Below are 25,398 nucleotides of genomic sequence, written 5' to 3'. Positions count from 1 at the left end.
ATGATCCTTATAACGCGGATCAAGTAACAGTTGCGATGAAGTGCAGAGGATCATCACAGCTCTCAGTGAACGGCACTATTTTTTTTAATGCGCGATTGACGCTGCCACTTGGTAGTTTGGGAAAACAGAGAGCTGCTTCTCTCCAGACGTGACCACACAGACAGGTGCGTGTGTGTGTGTCTGTGTGAGTTACTACGGTTACCGCGGCGCTCCCGTCCCCCGGATATTTCTGCAGCTGGATTGACATGATCCGGTCTGAGACATGAAACTCATGGACTGAGGAGTTGTCCTGCTGCGTTCTGCATGTCACACCGACGACCGTGCATTTGTAGGAGGAAGTTGTAGTTGCTGTTGTTGTGGTTGTGCGCGTGAAGATAATTTAAAAAATAAATTATTAATATTTGAATATCATATTTTAATATTCAAATTTCATTTTTATCACTATAATTCGAATATGCATTCGAATTTCAAATATTCATTGACAGTCCTACTGTGTGAGAGACGATTAGAGTGTACCGGTAACTGAACCGACCGACGGACGTTTGTGACTGAAGACTCTGTGCTTGTTTCTCGTTGGTCAAGGGCGTGTTTATCTCGTCTCCATTGCGCCGGGAGCCGACCTAGATGACCACGGGTCAGCAGGGGAGATACAGAGCCATGTGTGCTAGGGCGGGGCTCTCAAGAAGCTAGGAAAATACGGCCACTGCTGTTGTCTGTTTTGCACTGACAGAGTCATAAGATATTCAGGAAAGAAAGGAAACCGTATTTGTTCTATCTTTTTTATTTGACTGTGAAAAACATTTGCCTTAAAATTAGAAAATGAATACTGTCCTCGTTCAAGGTCAGTCGGGGTGTTAAGGGGAGACACCCCAGGTGAATAGGGTAAAAATTTTAAATAACAGATATCACCATGAAACTTCCCAAGTTTATCACTTACATTAAGACAAACATTTTTTGTATTACAAGTTTTGTCAAATTTTATGTTTAAATATGTAAATGAGGCAATATCTGATGAAATATGCGCTAATTTGCATACATATTTCCTACTTTCAAAATTCTTGTTTCATTTTGTGACCTGCCAAGGGACTTTGTGACCTGCCAAGGGACTACAGATGCAAATTAGCTTAAAGCTACAATCTGGTATAGTGCATCAAATGGCAACATTTATGTTTTAACTGTACATTGTCCCTTTTAAATAAATTAAAATTGAATTGAATTTTGTTGACATATTAGAGTCAGAAGTTTTTACAGAGGGGATTTTGGATATCTCTTTTTATTACTTTGTAAATGAGAAAATACTGTCACCAGCCCTAAAAAATCCAATTTTGCCATGTTTTTAGGAATAAAATGTTGTATAAATCAGGCTTTGAATGATATATCAACAATCTCCTCTATAAAAACCTTCGAAATATAGACAGGAATAAAACTGGAAGGTTTGGTGTCTGTAAGTGCTGCTGAAGTTGAAATTTCGGGTTCAGAGTCTGAGGAAAAACCCATTTTGAGAAAACTGCCTTTAAAGACTTGTACTGTAAAATTCCATAGATTGTTAATGTAAATCATACGTTTACGATTGGTTGTGGATACGGAGGAGATGACAATTTTTGAAGCCTACTTAGGATAAATCTACCAACAAAAGAGACAAAATTATGTAAAATAACCACCTTAATGTGGATTGTCTACCATTTTGTTTGACTTTTATGAAAGAATACATGTTAAGGAAGGAAAATAGCCAAAAACATTTCTTGTGTCCGGTCCTATCCTTTATGATCTAGCCATACAGTATGTAAATATACTGATGTGGTTACACATTGTTTGCCCGTCTATCCCATTCCATTGAAAGACACTGTCCTTTCAGAGTTTCAAGGGGACAGACTTGGTTCATTCAAAATTTTTACATCTTTCTAAATAAAAAAAATAATGTGTCTTTTCAATCGTCATGTTGGAGCGTCCTCTCCTGCCATGCGTCATGAGGCAGGGAGTCATCCTTTCATTCAGTGTTTGTGGATCATCTATAAATATCATCTCTCCTGCACCTTTTGCACTCCTGCAGCCACGTATCAGTTCACTCCCACCTCCATGTGTCACCGCCGCCGCTCTGCAGTCGCTGTGGTGATGTCGGCCTTGGTCCACGCCAAACATGCTGGACCATCCGAAACAATTGTATTTGTTTGTCTTCTGGACACAGAATGTGCTGCCAACATTCATTAGGCCTCTTTTCATGTTATTTGGCAAAATTTAATCTTTGCAAAAGAAAGATTTTTGCCATTTTGTGAGTTTGGATTTCCTCTTGGACACCATTCATAGGTTTACTTCATCTGGTGCCCAACACTCAGGACGCTGTGATGTTCACAGGTTCTTTTTATAATCTTGTCAATTAGCCTTAAATGGAAATCACAGCAACTCAGATTTGTTGCTTTGAGGTTGTACTTTGGGGCCTGCATTTTTAATTCAGTCAATGTGATCTGTTGCTCTTTGATAGTACAGAAGATCAAATATTGGTCGGCAGAATTCTCCAGGCTCTCTAGTCTGCGGCCGACAACTCAGAATACACAACTTTGTCCTCACTCCTCTCACATCCTCATCTGACAGAACTGTCACATTCAATTATCGCCCTGCAAATAATACCAGGTGGGAACCAAAAGTGGGATCTAAATTAACAACTTGAAATATTCCTCTAGTAGCCTCAAATAAAATGAATTACTAATACAATAAACTTTATACTTTGAAACCTCTTACTACCAGAACCACTATTTAATATGATAAATTTGTAATTAAAATTCCCAAATTCCCCAAATGTGTACTATTGATTAAAGTTATGCAACTAATGTGCAAAGTTGCGTTTCAGTGATATTATAGAGAAATGTTTGTTGCATTATAAACAATTTGTGTTGCACACAAATATGTAAATGAGGAATTGATTCACATCTTGTCGAACTCAATCCTATGTACTAATGAGAATTATCAGCCTTAAATCACAGCGCTCGCTTACGTAACACAAATCTATCACTAGACAAGAACATGAGTAAGGGACAATAATCCAAAACCCTGCGCAAAACTTTTCTTTTTTTCCAAGTGTCATAGTTTTTCAAGGTGGGTTACCCACTTTTGCAGCCCAAAACCTCTTGAAAATATGGTTATGGCTAGTAAAAGCAGAAACATTAAAGGGGACCTATGCAAGTTGGTCACTTCTTTGCTGTTTTGGTCACTTTTTCTCCCCCCTACAGAGCCTCCATTCTCCCCTAACAACTCATTTAACCATCACAATTACTCCAAAGCTGTTTTATTAAGGTGCAAATCTTGCATAGTTCCTCTTTAACACAAATCGTTCACTAGACAAGAACATACAGGAAAATAACGAAACCTTTTCCTTTATTTTCCTAATGTTAATTTACCCACCTTTGCAACACAAAACAACTTGAGGTTATAGTTCTGGTTAATAAAAGGACAAACATTAATAGCAGATCTATGATGAGAAGCAAAGCCAACCCCTCATCCACAACTGCACCCCCGATTCTACTTGCACACAGGTTGCTCAGATCACATTCAGTCACTGTATTTTGCTACTATGTTTGCTTTCATTGCCATTCCCAGCCTGTATCCTGACAACCAGACAACTCGCAGAGATGTTTTATGGGCGTCTTTGGAAAACCATAACGACAGAACGTGCCCGCTTTCATTTTAATCAATACAGCCGTCTATGGGCTGCGTAACAGCTTCCACTCCTGCATTATGCATTTAACAGTGAACATTTTTACTAATCAAGTCTACGTTCTTCAGTTTTAAATACAGTAATTGTGTGTTACTCTGAGTGCTTTGAACACCGCGTCTGAATGCATCCTGTGTCGACACAAAGCACTGGAGCTTCTGCTGCCGCTCCGCTAATGTGCTGCTGCTTTCACCACATTGTGTTGCCTACATATCCCACCCTGCAGCATATTGGGTACGCTACCTTCTGTGCTGGCTCTGAACTTCGCCATTAGATTCAAACTGGAATGTGCTTAATTGTCCAGCATTGATGTAGAATGGACTTGGAGCAATGTGCTGCTTATACGTTAGGCATTGAAATGAAGATTAATACACACCATTTACATTTTTGGCCTAAGCATTTATGACAAAGTATGTGTAATTATATTCTGTATAGTCTGTTGTGAAGGATCATCTGTGACTATTTCCATGTAGAGCTCCTTCCAGGCCCACTCTTCTATCCAGGGTTCCTACGCAAGTATGGAAACTATGGAAAAGTATGGAATTGGATTGTATACATTTCCAGGTCTGGAAAAGTATGGAAAATGGAAACTATTGTATGGAAATGTATATCTTAATACTTATCTGGGTTTGGTCTTATCTGACGTTATTTTGGTTAATTAGTAAGCTACAATCTCTTGGAAATTATTTGGTGACATAATGGCATACAAATTCAGAATAATGAAAACAAATAATTTATTGCATGATTTATTTACATGATACACTATTTACTCAAATGCCACAAATTATTTGAATTTTTTTTTACTGAGAAGTCTGTAAATTAGGTTCTGGAAAAAATATGGAATTTTGAAATTTCAAATGTGTAGGAACCCTGTCTATCGTCCAGCCTCAGTACTTCAAAATATATCTTCCACATAAACATGGCTGATTTCTGATTTTCCAAGTGGCTTGATTTTGGGATGTGTCTGGCCTATTTTACTCCTCAGTGGCTCTGCTTTTGTCTGCCTGTTGCTCCAGCTATTGGACCACCCTCCTGAGGAATCCTGCCTATTCCTGCAGTGCCCTCGGCTCTTTGCACACAGTCTCACTTTGCCTCTCTGGCCTCCGGGTCTCCCAGCTCCCCATTGCCCTGCAGACCAAACTCTAAAACCCCTCTTCACCTGGGCCCAGCATCCCTGCTCTGTCTGTCTTACTCCCTTGGGCAAACAGCTCTCACCTTCCACATCTGCTTAAAGGCTGTGATGCAATGACACCAGAGTGAACGGTATAATTTAAGCTGAAGCCTGTGCACACTTATCAAACATGCCATTTCTTCAATGTCACCCCCTGTCCTCTCTGCTCTGTTTTCTGGATCTGGTACATTAAAATCATCCTGGGCACAAGTCTGTCGCTCCACAGCACTCAGAGAAAAATCTGAATACCACAGCATTTTATTTTCAGACGGATCAAAAGCAACAGCGACTGCAGATCTGAGTACAGAATGTTCCTTCAAGTGTTCCCTTCAGTCACTGTTTGGTGCCTGCCCTGTACAGAGAACATGAGCTGTTTAGGAATTATCCATAGCACCTGCTCTCAAAACCAATGGATGAACCTCCAGGGGAACTGAAAACCACTTTACAGTGACAGCCCATTACACTGGTCCTGAGTGGGAAATAAAACATCCAATTCTACAAACGTACCACTTGTATGGACAGCACACAAACATATATATGGTAAAGGAACCAAATTTACTACTGCTACTACTACTGTACTACTACTACTACTACTACTACTACTAATAATAATAATAATAATAATAATAATAATAATAATAATAATAACATCAAAACATACAACAAATTTAATTTAAAAAAAATTCAACAATGTGACTTTACCCTTGTTGGACCACAGGTGTCACTAGTAGAGTGTACTAGTTTTGGACTTTTGCACAAATTTGAGGTACTTCACTTTAAAATGACCATTTTGGTGGCATTCTTTCCCAGTGCAATACTCTACTTTAAAATAATTTTATTGTATTTTAAAAAAAAACTTTTCTGTTTTCTAATTTTTTTTCAGTCTTTTCTGTGTTATGGTGTTGGTGAAGATTTTGTAGTATTTCCCATGTTAAAGGTGTACAGAAATGGCCGTTTGTCCCATTTGTCGCGCCGAGTTGTCACGAGCTGCAACACGAGTTTACCCGAGTAAGGAAAATGAATTTGATTGGTCGTTATCGAGCGGGCGGGACATTCAAAGTTTGGGGCGAGCCCGAGCTCCGTGTGTGTGTGCGTGTCTCAGACGTTTGAATGACGGATTACGGATCCAATATCAGTGGCTAGTGAATCGTGTACAGGCTGACGTATAATCCGTGCGCCTGCATTATCCAATACGAAAAAAAAAAACTACACTAAAATACACACTTTCATCACGGATTTACTCAAAAATAGAATTTTGCACAAAGTTTGGCCTACATCGTCTGATAGATGAGTTATTACACTAATTTTATGACCCAGAGTGGGCTCAAATTCAATTTTCTTTTCTGTACACCTTTAATATCAGATGGTTGACTTGATGCTGGTTACCTGTCTAGCAGATGATGAGGAAGCCAATGCTCTGAGTTTTTAGAGGTATGTGAAATGATATTTATTTATACATTAAGCACTAATTAGCAGGTAATTGTGTTACGCTGTCAGACCTTGCTTGTTAGCTTAATTAGGCAGCAAATGAATTAGCCTTTTTGCAAGACACCCAGCTGTGTTACTGATGCTAATGTTAGCGTATGTTTGTCATTGTTATGAAACCCAGAATACACCACTCACACCCTTTTATTTGCCCATCTCTGGATTAGCCCGGAGTCAGGTGGCTGTTGCAGTCTACGTCTCAAATTATATGAAACGACGATGAGGCCAAAAGCTGGCAGAGTAATGTGAAGTTACTGTAATCTGCTGCTGCTGCTGCTGCTGCTGCTGCTGCTGCTGCTAGAAAATTCAGGATTTAACTGCATTTAAAAAAAAAAGTCATTGTGCAAGCACATCAAAATTGCAGTTGTCTCAACATCAAACTGTGCATTTGTACACACACTCACAAAGATAAATTAGACAGGAAAAAAGTACAGAATATGAATTAAAGTGATGAAAAATGTAAATTAACAGTAAACTACAACTATGAGAAATCAGCAGCAAAATCACATTATTAGGTGCAGTATGATGTGGAGTGTATTGGGCTGTAGCAGTATTGCACATGATCACCCAGTGATTCATGTTGTGTTGCTAGTAGTAGGACCTCAATTGGAAATCTTTTAGAAATCAATTCAATCGACATAGTCGTACAGTAAAAAAAACAAACCCACTTCATTATGACCCATACTCAGGTTTTGATGTTTGACAAGACTAATCTAGTAAATGAAAATCATCATGTCCATCAGCCACCATATGTTTCTTTTAGTCTTTGCAGTGGCAGCCTGGGTTTGAGTCTATGATTGTCTCAAAGGACTGTATCCTAAGTATACAAACTATGCAGAATGTCTTACAGTTGAAAAAGTCAGCTTCTTGTTTTATGTTCTACAGTTTTTATTTGTGTCTGTCGATATGCAGCAAATGTACAAAGTAACAATCTCTTCCAATAATATGTGTTTTTTTGTTTGATTTCACCGGTCTGTAAACCAAACGGACTGGAGTCCAGCAGCTTTCAGTGGCATTCCTTTGAAAGCTATAATTTGTTCTGACAAACACATGAGGTGAAGGCTGATGCAGGAGGTGGGGGGAAGAAGTTGTGAGAGGACGGCTGAGTGAAGTCAATAGGCAGAGGCCGAGATGAGCGAGAGGTAAACATCAAACTGGGGTCGGAACAAAATCATTTGTTCTTTTGTTTCTGTTTTTGTTCCCTGGCCCTATTAGAGCTCGTTCCTTTGATCAGTGCCTCAAAGCTTGTAATAGTGCAAAGCACTGCATATGTCAGATTACTGTGGAAGGCCTGCAGGGGCATAACCAGCTCCACTCTCCAACAGAGCCAGCCTCAAAGTGCTCTGCTTCCTCTGAGGGATGATCGAATGTCAAATTTCTGCCCACTGATTTGCATCTATATTTTTAGGGGTAACTGACAGTGTGCAGTTTGGTTAAAAGATATGCAGTGGCATGGGCAACGGAAAAGTGCAAAAGGAATATTAATATCTACCTCTACAGGGCATGGTATAGAGGAGCAGAGATGCAGAGCCTCTACTGATACACAGGAAGCTTGAGTTAAGAGAGTATCAGATAAATGCTGCCATTCATCTGAATGAAGTGGTGAGAGGTTGTTTTCTGAATAGAAATGTAAAGGGGATGGACACCCTCTTTCTCTGCAGTGATGTAAATATTTTACCGTTCAGGCTATTGAGACATTGCTAGAGAGGCAGCAAACGGCAAGCTTGTTTTCAGGACCTCCACCTTGGATTGCTTTGATGAAAAAATAAAATAAAATTATAGCTGCTGCGCAGCAATGGGTCGGGTCCGGGCTAATTTTGGCAAATTTAGGCAAATTCTGAGCAACAAACAGGAGAATAGGAAGACAGGACAGTTGACCTTATAATGTTCAATTTGCACCAGTTGAGGATTGAACCCACAACCTCTGGAACCAAAGACCATTGTCTATCACACTGAGCTAATTGGCAAGTGGCAGTTCAATAATGGCTTCACAAATTGAGTAAGCCATTCACTGTCGTGCAGGCAGATTTGAAACCACAGTAAAAAGAAAAATCAGTTTTTGAGGTAAAATTCTGATATGTATTTGTCAAGCATCTACTATGAGTCTAAGATGTTAGGAGCCTTCGCACATGGTCCAGTCCAAGCTATTTGGATTTTTAAATTTAGAGGCTTGCTGTGATGCCACCATCAGTACAACTGTCTTGTGTTTCATGTTGAGGACATCTGACATTTTGATCTGTCATCATCATCATCATCACCCTTGCTGGGTCTCGAACCCACAGCCTCTGACACCAAGAACCAGCTCTTAACTCACTGAGCTAATTAGCTGTTAGTGAGACCTGCTGTGTAGCTTCATTTATCAACTCAGGGAGTCAATGCCCGGGCAGCTGTTGTGATGAAATGGTCAAAATGTCAGAAATTCAGTCATCTAAACAAAAATCTGTAGGAGGGGGGGGCACATGTCATTGGAGTTGAGTTAATCTGGCATGGGTTTGGATGTTTCTGTGAAGTTTGGTGAGTTTTCACCCATGGGAAGTATGACTTCCTTGGAAAAAGAAGAAGAAGAAGAGGAAGAAGAAGAAGAAGAAGAAGAAGAAGAAGAAGAAGAAGAAGAAGAAGAAGAAGAAGAAGAAGAAGAAGAAGAAGAAGAAGAAGAAGAAAGAATTCCTAGGAATACAATAGGTTCCTGGCAGCTTAGCTGCCCGGACCCTAAAGAAGAAGAAGAAGAAGAAGAAGAAGAAGAAGAAGAAGAAGAAGAAGAAGAAAGAAGTCCTAGGAATACAATAGCTTAGCTGCCCGGACCCTAAAAACATGAGGAGTTTTAAACTCATTCAATGGATCTTCCATCCTGTTACACAACTCTTTTATTATCATGTTAAAAACAAGTTCAAGTTCAATTTGCTAGCAATCACATTTAATCACTTTCGAAGAGGTACAGCATTGAAGTTTTACAATATAACAATGTGGACTGTAATGGTCTGTGCACTGTATTTAAAGAGAAATATCTTAAGTATTCATTTCAATAGGCTTTATGCACAGCTCCACTACTTCCTGAACTTAAACAAGCTCCTTTATTTCCTGTCTTACATTATTGGACAAAATGATTAATCCAGGTGTGTCTGACCCTGACCTCAATAGTCACAACAAGGTCAGACACACCTGGAATAATCAGTTTGTCCAATAATGTAAGACAGGAAATAAAGGAGCTTGTTTAAGTTCAGGAAGTAGTTGCACATAAAGCCTATTGCCTGTTGACGATATTGTTGTACATTTTCACAGCTCTCTTCTTGTTAAATTGTGAAGCAACAGCAAGGCGACAGCTATCTTAGCTTAGTATGAAGAGTGGATTTTTATAATATTCAGAGCTGCATCTGTTTCTGCTTCTTGGCCTATTTATGCTAAGCTAGCCACCTGCTAGCTGAAGCATTGTACTGTATGAGCAGGGTATAGGTTTTCCAGTGACATCAATCAGAAACGTCTTTAGACCAACTTTGTTATTCACTGTGAACAATTTATTTTGGTAAAACAAAAGCTACATGTAAGGGACTTGTGGATTTCCAGCAACATCAGTAAAATCTTTGGAAAAGTTTCATTATTTTGACCTTTTTTGCTAGTTTTAAAAATTTAGCTTCACCCCCCATTAAGCCAACATAGGTCACGTTGTGTGCCATCAGTCTCCTCTGAGGCATTTGTGAAAACTACATTTAATTCAAGTTTCTAATTACTCACTCTCCCCATCCCCAGTGGCTAGCCAAATCAGAGAGGAAGCCAAATGAACTCTGCCTAACCAATTAGCCGAGTGGGCTGCTCAAGCTAATGACATGAACAATGGTCTCTGGCTGCTTCATTGCCGCAGAAGGCCCTAAGGTCTGCAGGATCCCTGCCTCACAGATGAGAAGATTTAAGAAGGATTTCAGTTCCTGAGTCAACTGCAACATTAATTACTTTAAGGGGCCTAGGAGTATGATGTAGCCTCTCTACCCTCAAGGGCCACAATTGAATTTCTTCAATTGACCTGTACCAGAGCATTTAAAGCAAGCTGACTTTAACAAGAACACTACCTGAAGGGTTTTAAATGACCATGAGGGCCAGAGAAAGATTGTGAAGCTTTTACTTATCACTTTATAATGATGCAATTCAGATCCACAATAGGTGAAATTCAGACCTCTGCCCAGATAGATGAGCTTATTTCCTTTTACTATGCAGTTTGTCCTCCTGCTTTATTCTCAGAGTGGCCTCAGGTATAAGTGGACTCTACAAGGAGCCATTTATGGGTGAGAAGATATTTGTGAATGATCAGGTGTAATATTGTATTGTTGTCACAAGGGTTTGGGTTGTATTTTCTTATTAGTTTTGAAGTACAAAGGGATCAGCCTCTGCCTGTGTTGACAGCACACATAAACATATTAATATTCAAATGGTTAACAATGCGTAGGCAGCAAAACATTTCTCTGTTAGAAAACTGCAGCATCTGCTGTGAACTTTTTTGCCATAAACTTTTTTTCTTGTTTTCATACTATTAATTTTTTCAAAACAAATCATTGTGCTAAATGACTGACAAGAACAAAGTAGCCTAAACCTATAATAGCCTGATGATAAATACAATGAAGACATGGTTGATCTTTTAGCACTGTGGTTTTTAATTAGACTCAAATTTACTAACAGTCACATATACTGTATGCACACATTTTTACATCTGAACACATCTGTAGAGGCAAAAGTTTGCTCTATGGTGAGGGAGTAAAGACAGCTATAAGGCTCACTGAGATTTATAGAATTTGTTTACCAGCAATAGTCAGCAATGATCATCAAGGAGATTCAGAAACCAAGTCTCGCTATTCGGCCGAATAGGGTGCAGTGTCTTTCAGTCACGAGGGTCTCAAGAGACTGGACCCAGATTGATCAGATTTTTATACAGTTATGATCATGTACACATGTTTATCCAGACAGGTCGAGGTACAGAGTATGTCTGGAAATGAATCATGACGTTAAGCATTATTTGCAAAAGAGGTACATGCTTATTTGTTTAATAGGAACAGTTTGAGCAAAGGGAACTGAATCGATTAGAAAGTTGTTTCACAACACATCGGAGCAAAAACCAAGTTTCCCTTAGGCTTTACAACATCCTTTTTTATTTCTTTCCTGGCTGAGAAGTGTTCAATGACATATAGATAGACAAGTTGCAGTTAAAAAAGCAGTGGTAATTTAAGGATTATATCCTGCTCTGGATAGGACAAAGTTTTGTGTCAGGATACAATCCACCTGTTAGTGACCTTGGCTTTAATTTACAGTTGTTGACCTTTATTTCAGGTCTAAATTCGGTGGGTATTTGATACAGTAGGGTGAATTTGGCTCCTTAACTACCTGATGGCTGATACACCATGTACATTCTGTTGTGAATACCAGACAGCTCATCTTTTCACTGTGTACCAATGTATTTTAATGCTGTGCCTTTTTGACTGTTTAGGCCTGGACCTCACTCAGGACACTGGCATGTCACTATGTGCTGGTCCCAGTGGATTACGCAGACTTTGTCCTGAGAAGTTGCTGTGCAGAGGTGTTGTGGTAGAGCACAGGAGTCTTGTTCTCTAAGTTGGAATTCCAAGGTAGATAAAAACGACCTTCATTTAAAGTGCCTTTAGAAAAGCAAATAGTGTGATGACTCCACAGGGCTTTCCTCCACCAGTAATGTGAGCTCCAGGGGTCCTGGAGGTTGCTGAAGGAAATTGGTGATGAAGTTTGAAGCCTGACTAGGAATTATGTTCAGTATGTCCCTGACCTTTCAGCAACCTGCCATTCACCAGATGTGTTGTCACTGAATAATTTGCTCCAGGCCGGGGAATCTCCAGAGCCGGAGCAGGGTGTGGACCCACTTCAGATTTGACGTGAAGTAATAAAAAATGCATTGGACTGGCACATGTAGTTCTGTTTAGCTTTAATCTTCTATAATTTGTATTTAAACTAAAGAATTAACAAAATAAACTACAGTTTTTAGTTTATACTCCAAACATATTCAGTGCATCAGCCAGATGGAAGGCCCTCGATTATTTGCATAAGTGACGATAATATGCTTTTATGTGGTTATGTCGCACACAGTCGTGTTTAATTTGAGGCCATGCAAACTCACGTAGGGCAACACACACACCTATATTACATCCTCCTCACGCCTTGAGGGGAGAAGTGTCTGTCTGTCTTGCCGTGGCTATAACTGTGAGAAATGAGTTGGGGGGTCAACTGGTGCCAAAAACAAATCGACCCATAAAATGAGGATACGGCTGAAAAACAGCAGATTCCTTCCCCTTCTGTCTGTAACATAGCCCAGATAACATCTCCTCAATATAGTTCTTTCCTTTGCCATTGGCTATTGCACTAATTTTTCATGCCTGCTGTCACTCAAAACATGTTCGCCCCATAAACCTTATTAGAGAATATCCTATGGTGAAGGTGCTGCAGCTGAAGTGGTTTCTTTTGTTGAAATATCAGCAAGAAAAGTTGTTTTTTGGGGGGGGGGGTTCTTTTTGTTGACTTCTTAAAATGTGGTGAAACATCTATCCACACTCCAAAAATAACCTGTCCTCACCACAATATTCTGTACCCCCAAAGTGCCACAAGATGTTCCCTCTCCTAGTGACAAAAACAGTGTAACTGTAAATGTCCCCTGTGATCACAGCCTGTAGTATTGATTTTTGTTCACTCCTTTCCTCGCTGACCTTTCAGGATTTGGTGTCATCGCCGTGTCGAACGCTGACAAGGTTGTCTCGGCAGATCGGCAAGTTAAAAAAAAAAAAAAGCAACGGCAACTTAAGGTGGATGAGTCATCATCAGTCTAATCATAACTTCAACCATCACATTCCAAAAACTCTTTTTTATCACATCTAAAACAGACGGTGGTGTCCTGCTGATATGAATACATCCATATTAATGTATTTGTATGTTGTGTGTCATCTTTTCTCTGCTCTTGCCACAGTGAAATATCTGTTATTTCGATGTGCTTACTGTCACAAACCAGAGGAAATTTCCCAGAATTTCATGTGACACTGTTAAAATAATTGGTCTCCCCATTCCCAATTTGTATGACCTTATCTCTACAACTCTGACATGGAAAGCACATATAATTATACTGTCAGCACAAACAATTTTATTGACACTTTACTCTTGCGCAAACAGATCATGGGTTTCCTTCAGGGGGGAAAAAAAATGTCACCATGCACATAATAATCTACGGCATGTGATAGGAGCTGACATTGGAAAAAAAATGTATTCACCTGAGGAATAGAATTTAACAATCACATAGTTTGGGTGTTTTCTGCTTCTGCCATTAAGAATTATATCCCACTGACTGTCACGAGGATAGTGAGATTTTCTTCAGCACTGAGCTCAGCTGGCCTTTTGACAAGGGACAGTCATTGAGTTCTCGGTCCTTGTAATTTGTTGATGAAAGCAGCAATTAACAGCCATGATGAAATCAGTAAGGAACCCAGTATTTTAGTTTTTTTAAACTATTGACACCACTTTTGCTCAGGAAAGTGCACTTAAGAAGCTGTAAAAAAATTTCAACATTTAAATATAAGTAACGATTTGCATTTTGAGACGCTTGATTTGATTTTTTTTTTTCTTCTTTTTTTTAGCATGGAGTAATTGACCCTCCGGAAGCCTCCCACTGAACACTGATTGTGAAATCATATTGTTACTAGGAGACTATAAATAGGCATGGAAAGTCTTTGAAGCTTTTTGAAGCTTTTTACCAGTCTAATTGATGTGCACAGGGCTGCAGTGGGAACAGTGCTTTGTTCCCGAATCATGCAGAGGATGGTGTTATTTCATTTAAACTTCAATTTTCATGTCATCTACATAGCTGAGGGTGCAGACTGGAAATCACATAATGTTGTGTCAGTATTTTTTCTTTTTCAAACCTTTTTTTATTGGGTTTTGCAGATGAGTACAATTGTATTAAAACATTTACAAAGAGTAACTTAGTCATTTTTTCTTATAGAAAAAACAACAAAAAACAAAAGTGGTCATTGAAGTATTGCCGCATACCCGAACAATTCACAGAACTAGAACAGCCATGAAAAAAATTTAATAAAATAAATATATATTTAAAAAAAAGGTACGACTAGGACAGAAATAGACATTTAAACAAGAAAATAGACCAGGAACAAAAAAAAGAGAAACAGGCACATCAGTCAGGTAATAGCTAGTAAATTGCAATTGAGATAGCAACAGACAGAGTAGCATGTGACCCTCAACACAACAGAAATAACATCTACCCCTCTAAGTTGCTTCCGTCATGTCAGTCAGGGGTAAGTGGAAGATCTGTCGTCTTAACTAATTGTAGGAATGGGCCCCATAATTTCCCAAATGTACTGGAGCAGCCAGATAAAGATAGTCTGATTTTCTCCAATTTAAGAAAATAAAGAGTGTCTCTAATCCAGCGGGCATGACAGGGCGGTGTTGTTGATTTCCAATTAATTACAATTAGTCTTCTGGCTAACAGGGTAGTAAAAGCTAGTACATCCTTTTTGGACTGGAAGGGGGAGCAACCCCAAGAAGTGCACATAGAGCATTTGACTTTATGTCCTCCCCAACTACCTCTGACAGTGTATTGAAAATCTCAGTCCAGTAATTATATAGAGATGGACAATGCCAGAGCGTGTGAATTAAGTTTGCGGGAGATTGCTTACACCCACAAGTTGGAGTCACACCATCATAGCCAGTCGAGTCTGGTACGGTGTACAACTTTGCACTGAATAAGACTGTGTCTTGCACAAATAGCAGATTTATGTACCCGTCCCAAAATCTCTGTCCAGACTTCCTCTGATATTGCCACCCCCAAGTCCTCCTCCCAGTGTGACTTAATTAAGCCTATAGGGGCTCTGAACGTAAAATAATAATTTGATTATAGCTATATGAGATAGAGCCTTTAAGAGTAGGGATTGGTGTCAGGAAACTGTCCAAAGCTGAATCAGAGGGTAAATTAGGAAAGCTAGGAAATGTGTCATGAACAAAGCTGCCGACTTGTAAATATCTAATGAAATGTTGCTTAGGAAGAGAGAATTTATCTGAATGTTGCTGTGTCAGTATTTTTTCATGATTCATACTGAGGGCTCTTTCACCTGGTTGATAGATTTGAATGACACACTTTTGTCTTGATAAGACACAGCTACAGTAATCAGGGTTCCTACATCTTAAGCCAAGTTAAATTTAAGACTTTTTAAGACGTTTTTAATGCCACTTGAAATGACATTTAAGACAGACTTCACAATAAACACAAATGCAAAAAAAAAATAAAAAAATGTCACCACATACATAGGGTTAGGGACAATTTTACCCACTTTGCTATGTGGTCCAAGGTAAAGCGACTGCTACATGAATAATTGGGGGGGGAGTGACATCATTTAACAGCTGTATAGTTGTGGAGAGGAGATGATAAACTAAAAAGGACACGTTTGCTCGTTCGTATGTTTCCATCCAAAGTGATTAAAATAACTGGGAAATGCGCATTAAAAGAAATTTGAGTACTGTGTGTTTCCATTAAAAGTACGGACTTTGGTGAAAACTACAAACTCGCACGAGTTTTCTGCAGCTGTCCTTTCAAAATAAATGCATAAAAAGTCTGGAAATAAAAAAACACTGACTTGGGAGCTGGTGGCGGTGAGAGATTTAGCGGCCACTAACTTCTCTATGTCGGAATGTTACCAATTATTTTGAGATTTGAGACTAATTACAATCATAAAATCCCACTTACCAAGTGTTAACATTTTTAAGACGTTTGAAAAATTGATTTAAGACATTTTAATGCCAATTAAGGCCTTGTTTTTAGATTAATGAATTCAATGCCTTTTAAGACTTTTTAAGGATCCCTAAGAACCCTGGTAATGGATCCTCTACAAACTCTGAAATGATGAGCAGTCCACCTTAAGAGTCAATTAGTCTTTCTGGTGTCCACATGTGCTACAGTATCCCACACTCCATTTTTAATTTTTTATTTATCATTTTGTTTATCTCTAATTAAAATTTAAAAAAAAAAACACACATCTTGTTTAGTGTTCCAGTATTTATCTCCTGCTGAATCAAATTTGAGAGAGTTTCACACTTGACTGCAGGAACAGGTACTATACAATCACTTTGCTAATGAAATTACATATTTCCAATGACACGACATATCATGTCTCTCCAGTGTGTCTCTGAGGACAGGGTCCTGGCCCTCCCTCTGTCTCTATTTCTTGTTTTCTCCCTCACTTGCTCTCATGCACACAAATAGGCTACACACACACACACATTAGATCACTTATCATAATCTGCTTTGTCAATTTGTAATTGCTTCAGGTACTTTTCATTTTTTGGGATTCCGACTCTGATTTTGTTGAGGCCCTCTAAAGTTGTTTTTGCTGACCCACACGTTGTATTTATTCACTTTTCTATTTCTAATGCTGTTATTAGTTATGGAAATTACATTTTGTAAAATGCTGCATACAGGTTCACCTCAGGCATACAAATAAACAAAACAACTCATGAACTCTGCTGCGGTATTTTCTGTTTGCTGCCACTGATGCCCTCATTGACATCGCCAGTGATATTTTCCTGTCACTTGAAGCCACTTTGAGTAATAATGCTTGACATTTCCCTTTGTCACCTTTTGTTGCTGCTTGATACAATGCAATTATGATTCAAACTATTAATGGAATGCTTTTACATTTACACATATAAGCAAGCAGCATTTCCCCAGCGAAAATCTGGTGATGCACACAAAGAGATTTTATGGCTGTAATGGAAACAAAAAGAGATGATGAATCACTGTAATTTGCTTGTAATTTGCTCGTTTCTGCTGAGTCAAGGACAGCTTGACAAGAACACTTGGCTATAGCTAATCACCAGTCAAAGAATCCAGGATTATCCTCAGTGTACAAACCTCTGAATTAAACTGCTTTCTGCTTGACACGAAAATGACACTAACTATAGGTAGAGCGACTGGAAGTTGAGCTAGCCTTTAAAGTCAATACCCTGCTGCCACCACAAGTAGGCAGTAAATGTCATAAGCAAACCAACAGGTAACTGTGTTTTTGTTTGTTTGTTTGTTTATTTATGGGCTAAATGCTGGTATTGCACAAAAGTAGAATAAAGACATGAACAGTTGTGCACTTTGCCTTAATGATGAGCAGTGGAAGCTGATTCATTGCACAAATTCCTTATAATCTGAAGTACATAACAAGTAATACAAGTTCATACAGCAAAAGTGGCCAAAAGTGCAACAGGTGAAAATGAATTAAATATAAAAAACATCATGCAGTCTGGTGCTTCATTAAATTGCTGATAACAATGTTCACATGAGGTGTATAAATTATTTATAATAATAATATAAGGTGGCTGCTCACACTCACTCAATTTTATTCTTATTTTCTTACCTCAAAGATACTATCAAATACTTCACTAGTACGGTTGGAAGACACGTCTTATTTAGAAAACAATGGATTATTACAATCTGACGGAAATTTAGACAGGTCTACACAACACAGACATCCCAAATTCCAGCTAGGGCTGCTGCTGTGGCAGATAGGAGGTTTTGCGCTTCAAAATTTTCCCAGCAAACCTGATAGGAGGTTTTGGTTAGGTGACTTTTCTGTCACAATTAAGGGCAGGGTTATCTTGCAAACAGACTAAATAGGAGGATCCTTCCCTGTTCTCATCATTTTAAGTGAAATCCACAATTCAGAAGTTTTGCAGATAGGTGGTTTTGCATTTCGGCCATCGCATAGTAACTTGACCAGGATAAATTTTGCCTGCTTTTGAACAACCGACTTGAGGCTAAATTCAGCCAGGATCACCAACATATCCCGGCTTAATCCCTTATCTAGGTTTTGTGCAATGGTAATGTATGACAGCTTGCCTTGGCCACACACCACTGCTTAGTGTAGGAGTGACTGAAAGTCTGATATTCAACAAGCAGCAACTTCACCTATTTCAAAAATAGATGAAATAAATAAATGGAAGTACTTTGCACTTTGACATGAAACCAATTTATTCACTGTACTATGATATTCATTCTCTCTCTCTCCGTCTCTCAAAATTGAACATTCTTGCATGTGTGTGGTGACTGATTGTTACCCCAAAGGGCTGCGTAATCAAACAGAGGGTGACACACAGACAGCGCTGAGACCTAGTGACGAGGGTGGATAGTTCAAGTTTATCCCTCCCTCACCATCCATCCAGAGGAGCACGGCTGCCTGCAATCAGGAGAAACGAGGTGCTTAATGCCTTTTGTCCCTGTGCCGAGCATCTGCTCATTAAAATCACAGTTCAAAGGAGGAGGTGCTCGTTTTTACATGGAGGCAGGTGTGGTTCGACACACTTTGTATGCAAGTTGCTGATGCACAGAGCCGCATACATTCACATGTGTGCACATCATTCCCCATATAATTACTGTAAATGCACACGCATACACAATTACACACACACAGTTGCCAAGGAAAGAATGTCCCAGGTGTTAAGTATATGCATATCTGTGTGTAATTACATTATAACCTGATTTAGCTTTAATTTATTTGTCATAATCATCACAGAAGCAAGAAGAGTGGAGACTGTTGAGTCTTCATTGTAATGTTATGTATTCAAAACATTACTGTAATACACAAGGTGCCAAATAGAGCTAAGGTAGCCCATTTGGGTAACACTTTATTTGACGCCTATAACGCATTATAACCATACTTATGATGAGTTATAATGCAGTTATAGCACTGTATAACTGTAGTTATAAACAATCATAAATGATTGTGCTTTATAACAATAATCACACTATAAAGCATTTTATCATGACTTATAAGGTCAGGTATTATAATACGTTATAATTGTTAGTAACTCGCTGACAATGCCCACATCAATAATGTATTATAAATATACCGTAGTTATAATTGGCTTATAAACATGTAGGCTATAACTGTCATCATAAACACTCAAAAATTATCAAAAGGCTTTATAACAATACGCATAACAGATCATAGAGCATTTTATAATGACTTATAGGTCAAGTATTATAATCGAGTTATAATGCTCTATAATGTGTTATGCTTATTGTTATAAAGCCTTATGATAATTTATGAGTGTTAATAATGATAGTTATACACGTTTATAAGCCAATTCTAACACATTATAACTATATTTATAATGCATTGTCGATGTGGGCGCTTCAGCAAGTTACTAACAATTGTAACGTATTTTAATACCTGACCTTATAAGTGCTATAACTGTATTATAACTCATTATAAGTATGGTGATAATCCGTTATATACTATATCTATAGAGATAGGTGTCAAATAAAGTGTTACCCAAATTTCAAATTTGGATAGTACTGTAATACTAAGACTGTACCAGGTATGTTTAGGCTTCATGTGTGTATTTCATATTTTCAGTTTAAAAGTGGTCTGTATAAGTGAACTGTGGTTGCACACCAACCAGTGGAAGTGGTAAGACAAGGAGATGAAGAGAAGATGGCAGTAAAATAAAATATTCCACTTAAGTTAACACGACACGTAATCTCCTCATAGGGAAGCAGAACCTTTATTTATTTATTTAAATCAACAGTCGCCTATACTGCATAGATAAATACTAATACTGTCAGAATCATTGTCTTGATTCCCACTCGTGCCAGCCTTGCTCCGAACGTATGGGATCATCCATCACAGGAGGGTGTGGTGCTTGAGGTGTAAGTACCCACCAAGTGGTATAGCTTGACTGTAACTACTGTGCTGCAGCTGCCTTTCCGCAGGCTATTGCCCCCAGGCTAACTCTGTTAGTTCCCATGAGAAGCAGAGAGGAAAAAGCTACTTTCTCATTCACTCCTTCAAGCATCCATCCGACTGAAAGCACACTGGGATATTTATGATGGATATTTCATGGACTGAATGGCTTTGTGTCAGGGATGGATGCACTCCTTCCTGTTGTTGTTGGCCCGCTTAGGCTCTTTTCTTTTCTGCTTGACGGAACAACAAGGTTCATATTCTATATAGCATGTTACTTTCTACCTGACCTACAACATATAGAGCAGCAGTGGTGGCAGAGGGAACTTTTTAATATGTTCCTTGAAGTTAGTAATTTATGTCTTTGAGTTGTTTATCTGATTCATTCCTGGATTAGTTATTAATGCTTTTCAATTATGCTTCCTGCTGGTATCCCCTCCGTTTCAGCATATGTCATCTCCAGAGTGGTTTGTAAAAGCCAAAACCCCAAAGTATAACCATGTCTCATTTCCGAGTCAAGGGCCCATCAGACCTGACGGATAGCCACAAAAGTTTTTTTTTTTTTTTTTTTATAATCATGTGGGTTTTTCGTCCACATGGAACCGGAAATTTTTTGAAAACCATTCTCAAAGTGAATAAATCTAAAAAAAAAACAAAAAAACTTGCTATTGTATTTGTGTAGACAACCAAAACGCATCTTTTGTGAAACAATGATGATATAGCCCCACCTCTCTAACCTGTAATCTGAGCCATACCGTTAGACGTCACATAACCAAAACAATGGCAGACTAACTGTCAGGTCCCTCTGCATCTGGCTGAAACACATCCATTATGTAAAGGATAATGCCTGATGAGGTGTGTGGAGGCGTGAACCATCTGACGTGCATTAATTCCTGATCAATCGGACACCTCGAAGGGCATTATCCCCCATATACCATGGTCATTTACCAAAGAAATTAATATTAAATCTTTTTCTTTTTTTTTATTCAATGTGTTTTGCTGTTAAAATCATAAGTTTTTAACAAGGAGCAGCTGAGTGGACTATTAACTATATCTCTCGTCTGCAGGCGATAAAACGGAAACCTGCCGCAGCCTAATAGTTGATCAGTGAAGGGAAGTGAGATACATGGCTCAACGTTATGTGATGCTCCATACTCCAGTGGTCATGATGTGCTGTAGAAAACTAGTTACATTATGCTCTGAGTCTCTGTTTGTTTACCAACTAGCATTTGAGCTAATGCAATAATATTTAGAACTGTCATCGGGCAATTTGACCGGGTGTCCATTATCACTTTTTACACTTTAGACACTCCAGCCAATCAGAACTGAGTATTCCCCCAGACCATGGTATATATCGGCATATTTAGAGTTAACAGTCTTGTGTTTAATTTACTTACAATGTTTAGAGTTCGTATACTGTACAGCATGCAAGCTTTATGCCATTCTTTTTGGTGTATTTCTGTGCCAGTGCTATAGCGCCACATATAGGCCTGGCATGTGCAGTGTTTTGAGTCGAAAGGGTGTTTATTGGATTTTTATTTAAAAACAAAAGTAAAAAAAAAAAAAGGTGATTAAAGCCTGAATTAAAACCAATAAGTTGTAAATGCAGCACTGACATGTTGTCACCTGTTTGAGCAGATATGGCAAACTGAATAAAATGATAAACTTGTTGTCAGCAAACATTTACCTGTTTATACATCCAGGTAAGCCATGTGTAAGCTTTTATTTGGCAATGGTGTTGAACGTAAATCTGTTCTACAGCTAAAAGCCAAAAAGCTCCAGTGTGCTCACTAGTGAGTCTCTACTAACTGTTCTGGAGCAGTTTCCCTGAAAACAGCTGCCTGCTGCAGTGAAGTCAGTGTAGGACGACTAAACAATGAGCTGAAACTCATGAAAACCAACCTTGGAAATTCACCCTGAATACCTCCTCGAATCAGACAGCAATTACATTTTCCATGTAAACGCAATCTGAAAAACAGATTAGTGAAGTGTAAACTTCATCTTCCAGAACAGTTTTGATATGCTACCAGAACTTGCATGGCAATTATTTTTTGCACAGATAAACAAACCGACACTTTTATTTTATACTATACTCGTAGGTAGTACAACTAGCTATGAGTCACATGAGAGTGAGTTTTATAAATGTCATCAGGCAGTAATGAGGCTTCTGGATGAATAAGTTGACAGTGAAAGATCCTGTGGCCAGTGAGGGCATGAAGATGAAGCCCATGAAGGTAGGAGGTAAATTGTAATAAACATGATGATGATTATGATGAATATTCATGGCTGAGGTGATGATGACGATAACGATGATGATGATGACAGTGCCTGGAACACAAGGTCTTGCACATGCATTTTAATCTCTCCTCAAGAACTCGGGACTTAATCATAGTTTCAAAGTACGCCACTTTACACAAGCAGAGAAACTGGCCCAGAGTGATGGCTGCAGACAGTGTGTGCTCAGACAATGGTTTAAGATGATCTGACATACGCTTGGCTTGCCATTTACAGCCACACACACAGAGAAGTATCTGAACATAATACATAATACATTGCCTAGCCCTGTGGTTTCTAACCATTTTTAAACTTGTGACCCTCATGAAATCTGAATCCGTACCAATAGGGAGGCCAGTAGAACCTTCTCAGAGCACTTTTTATTTTAATGATAATGATTGAACATCGAGGTCTGAACTGAGAGCAGGGGAAGCTCAATCTTTCTTTTTTTGTCTGACAGTGGGGTCACTTGTCGATTCACCATCTGTCTCTTCACTTTCTCTCTCCCTCCTCTTACACTTACTGCAGCTGGTGCCATGCATTCTGTGTTTGTGTGTGTGTTTTTCTTTTTCTTTTTTTTTACATTAAACCCTCCTGTTGTCCTTCTGGGTCAAATTGACCCAATCTGTTCCCTTCCTCCATCCTTCCTTCTTTCCACAATCCTTTTTCCCTTCCTTCCTTCTGTCCGTCCTTCCTTCCTTTGTCCGTCCTTTTGCTTTCTTCCTTGACCTAATCTGTTCCTTCCCTCCATTTATCTTTCCTTCCTTTTCCTCTTCCTTCCTTCCTTCCTTCCTTCCTTCCTTCCTTCCTTCCTTCCTTCCTTCCTTCCTTCCTTCCTTCCTTCCTTCCTTCCTTCCGTCCTTCCTTCCTTCCTTCCTTCCCTTCATCCTGACTTCTTCTTCCTTCCTCTTTTGATCCAATTGACCCAATCTGTTCCCTCCCTCCATATTTCTTTCCTTCCTTTTTTCCTTTGTGGTATACTACACCTTCCTTCTTTCCACAATCATTTCCCCTTCCTTCCTTCCTTCCTTTTTGACCCAATTGACCCAATCTGTTCAACTATCTTACTTTCCTTTTTCCCTTTCTTCTTCCCTCCCATCTCTCCCTTTGTCCTTCCTGCCTTCCTTCTTTCCTTCCTTCCTTCCTTCCTTCCTTCCTTCCTTCCTTCCTTCCTTCCTTCCTTCCTTCCTTCCTTCCTTCCTTCCTGCCTTCCTTCCTGCCTTCTTTCCTTCCCTGACCTAGGGGAGGACAACAGGCTACACACACACACACACACACACACACACACACACACTTGCCTTAGCCATTTGAGGCTGTTGCAGAAAGTGAGGACAAGGCTCACTCACACTCTTTTTTTTAGTCCTCACTGTTGCATTTACAATTACATAAACACACACTTACACACACACACTCAGAAGAAAGTGCCAATTATGTGATAATGTATCCTAGCGATCCCCATAACATGCTGACACACTTATACACCATATGCCTCTATATGCACTCTAACCTTTCAACTTGTCATGTGTAATATATACCAGCAAATGATTCCCATGGCATTGCCAGGCCCTAGATTTACAAAAGAAATGGATGATTTATTAATACATCAGAGTAATTATGAGGTAAAAATCAATCATCCGATATGTGATACGGGGTTGAGTGTTATTCCAGAATGCTCTCTCAGGAGACAGTGCACATTTCAGCAAGTCAAGAAATGTAATTAGCCTTTAGCCTGGGGCTAAGCTGCGTTAAGGCTGACCCCCTCTTCCCAACACTTGCATGGGCATCACTGATACCAGACCAGGTATTCAGTCAGACTAATGCAAAGATAGATGAGACACCGAAAGAGGAGGAGAAGTTGTGGAAATTACTGTTCAGCCGCGGTGCAAAAGTGCATTCTGTTGCGCACGGGTCAAGGCTTGAGCTACTTGTAAATTCACAGCCAACGCTGTGCTGCAGTCTCACTTAGGATGAATCAAAAGGGAGCTTGGCTATACCAATCTGTGCTCTGCTGACCTTCACACATATGTTGCCAAAGTTGTGCAGGGTAGGAGAGAAGAATTGTTTTGCCTTGGGGTAAAGCTAACCAAGATAGCTACTGTATTTATTTATGAAAACCCTTCTTGGGGAAGTTTTGGGTATACATTAACTCTGAGATGGTTGCTGTTGTTCTGTAAGTACCCTCCTACACAGACCAGATCAAGTTATGTTGACCACTGCAGGAATGTGCAGATGATTTGCACTGTAATAAAAGTTTGAGACAATCCATGAAGAGAGATTAAGTGTTTTTTTTTTCTTTTTTTCCTCCTCTGTGTATAACTCTATCCTGGTCAACCTGACCCTGTTTTGTGCCAGCACTGAGCTCTAGTTTAGACTAACAGGTTTTTAGCACATACTTTTTTATTTATTCATTTATTTGAATAGAAGGCTTTTACCACTCTGCATCAGAAAAAAACAGAGGCAAACATTGGTAAACTCAGCCAAAGGAAGACAGATTGTTTGCTTCTAGCAAGTGGAGCCCAACTAACTTTAAGTGTGGATGTGTGACGCGCTCAAGTCAAGACGAAACCCAAGGCTTATGGGACAAAACTATTCACATAGGCCGGGGGGGTAAAGGACCATTGCTGGCACCAGTGTTGTTATTAACCCATTAATCATCTTTGGCTGGTTAGGAGGACATGACTCTATTGAGTAAACAAAACTCTTGTCAGGAAGGAAACCTAAAACTGATCACCTGTCAGTTGGACCAGAGTTTTTTTTTTCTTTTTTTCTAGAACCGCACTATGTTATTGTAGCTTATAGCAATACCACCCAATTAGAGTGTTTACATGAGCTTGGTGACCACAGACTATGATAAAACATGGTGTTGAGCTGAGCAACATTCAATTGTTCTCTGATCTTCTGTCCTTGTTAAAAAATCACTGTTGGGAAAAATATATCAATTTTGTCATTTGATCATCTGATAGTGCTATTTTTATCCAGTTTAGGCACAATAAGATTTGGCTAGGGCCAAGGAAATACTAGCGACTTCA

Source organism: Trachurus japonicus, chromosome 21 (assembly GCF_045865225.1).
Source record: "Trachurus japonicus isolate A0001 chromosome 21, Traja_1.0".
Lineage (NCBI taxonomy): Eukaryota > Metazoa > Chordata > Actinopteri > Carangiformes > Carangidae > Trachurus > Trachurus japonicus.
The sequence above is the reverse complement of the archived record's forward strand: the minus strand, read 5'-3'. Positions refer to the sequence as shown.